Raw genomic sequence first — 2,147 nt, 5'->3', positions numbered from 1 at the left:
CAATTTTTTTCATTTCCTTTATAAGTTCATCATTGGTGACATTGGCCAAGGACGTTGCAAGTTCTTCCCAACTTTGGGTAAGCATTTCACCATGAGGGTCAATCAGTTTAACACCATTGTCATGCTAAAATATAAATAAACAGTTTTTAGACTTTGGTACAGGTCCTACTGGCTGTGAAATGAATTGGCTTAGAACAAATTATGAATGAATGATACTTGTATCCTTGCATGGCCCGAAAACAACAGTCATACATCCTGTGTCAGATTTTTTCGTTTTTTTTTATGTATGGCTAATAATTCAATAAACCACTTGGTTGAAGCAATTTCCATGAAATATCATGCCAAACACACATATGCAAAATGGTAGCAGCGACGAACCTTGAACCCATTACCTCTGTGTTAGAGGCAGACATGCCAACCAAATCTGTTAAGATATTACCAATTACCTCTGGGTTATGGGAAGCAGTGACCATAACTCCAATAGTTGCTTTCATTAATTTTGATCGTAATACTGCTAACATTCCCATACGGAAGAACACGTGATCCATTCCAGAGGCATTACCTCTAAAACCAGCGGTCCCATACGACATTTGATGGCCTTTCGGTTTAGCATGGACTTCAGCTAGCTTTAAGATCGGTATCTCGTTCAAGGTAGCCATTTGTAAGTTCTTATTTAATTAGCTACTTGTTCTGAATAGAATTTACCGACCTTATTATATAAAATGTACTTAAATACATGGCACACCGAAAAGCAGTAAAACGCCGCAGTTCAAACATTTAATGTTATGTAAAAACATGAATTATACCAGTTAAAGTACAGATTCAAACTGTATTATAGGTATAGTAAACAAAAACTGCTGAGATTACTTAACATTTACGTTTATAATCCATCTGAATACACCACGACTTCAGTCAAAGGCAATAAGCCGGTGTTCATGATTGAATATTGCAACATGTACTTTAGCGCCTTTTTCTTGTGTTCTCTCATTTATCGCCTTTTACAAATCTAATTCTCTCTATGCTATGTTAATACGTCGTCATCAGCATATGCTGCTGTGCTGTTGGTACCATTATCGAATGTTGCCTTCGCCATTGGTAAATATTATAATACGGCCTGTGACGGAATCGTGCACTGCGCAACAGTGATTTAAAATGGAAACATCAGTAAAGATCGAAGATGTTATTGTACTAGGCGGAACGCATGGCGATGAAATGTCAGGAGTTTGCTTGGTACGGAAATGGTTAAATGGCCCGCCGTTAACCGCAGAAACCTGCGAAGTAAATCCGTATCTTTGTAATGTGGAAGCAATAAAGTTATGCAGACGATACAAAGACTGCGATTTGAACCGGCAGTTTACTGAAGAGAATTTAAAATCAGCGCTGGCAGATGGGGAATTATCGTATGAAGTAAAACGGGCGAGAGAAATGAACGAAAAATTTGCAGATACGAGTGGTACAAGATTCGTTGTTGATTTACATAATACAACTTCGAATTCTCAACTGTGCTTAATTGTTGACGACTTGGACAATTTTACGTTGCACATGTGCAGATATATCCAGCAAGCTTTCCCCAAAGACGTTTGTAGAATTCTGATGCTCGGCGGTGGTGTAATAAATGGCGATACCCTCTGTATGGTTAAGCGCGGTATTACTATTGAAGTTGGACCACAACCACAAGGGGTACTGCGTGCCGATATCATAGACTTACAGGAAAAAGCAGTGAAGCTCTCGCTTGAGTTCATAGATAAGTGCAACAAGGGTGTATGCTTTGACTCTTGCCAAATAGACGGCTACACGAGGTCCAAAAAAGTCGATTTTCCCCGAGACTCGCACGGTGATATTGCTGGCATGATACATCAAAATCTTCAGGACCAGGATTGGAAACCACTAACAAGGTCTTCTAAGGTGTTGCGCATGTTTAATGGCGATGACGTCACTCTGCGTGATGTCACTGATGACGTAGGTGTTGAAGAATCTGTATACCCGATGTTTGTGAACGAAGCTGCCTATTATGAAAAGGGGATTGCTTTTTATTTGGCCAACAAAACGTGTGTGACATTGCCTACATTGAAATTAAATAATTAATACACAAAGCCTAAGTTTCTTATACAATCGCAGTTTAATTGAGCATGGTAAATGAATGATAA

General features: G+C 39.0%; 1 pseudogene; it reads left to right on the top strand.

The window, feature by feature from the left end:
* Positions 1-754: 754 nt before the first annotated feature.
* On the top strand, positions 755-2,087 carry LOC100175628 (annotated as a pseudogene).
* Positions 2,088-2,147: the final 60 nt, after the last annotated feature.

The sequence above is a fragment of the Ciona intestinalis genome, chromosome 1, assembly GCF_000224145.3.
Source record: "Ciona intestinalis chromosome 1, KH, whole genome shotgun sequence".
Lineage (NCBI taxonomy): Eukaryota > Metazoa > Chordata > Ascidiacea > Phlebobranchia > Cionidae > Ciona > Ciona intestinalis.
The sequence above is the reverse complement of the archived record's forward strand: the minus strand, read 5'-3'. Positions and strand labels throughout refer to the sequence as shown.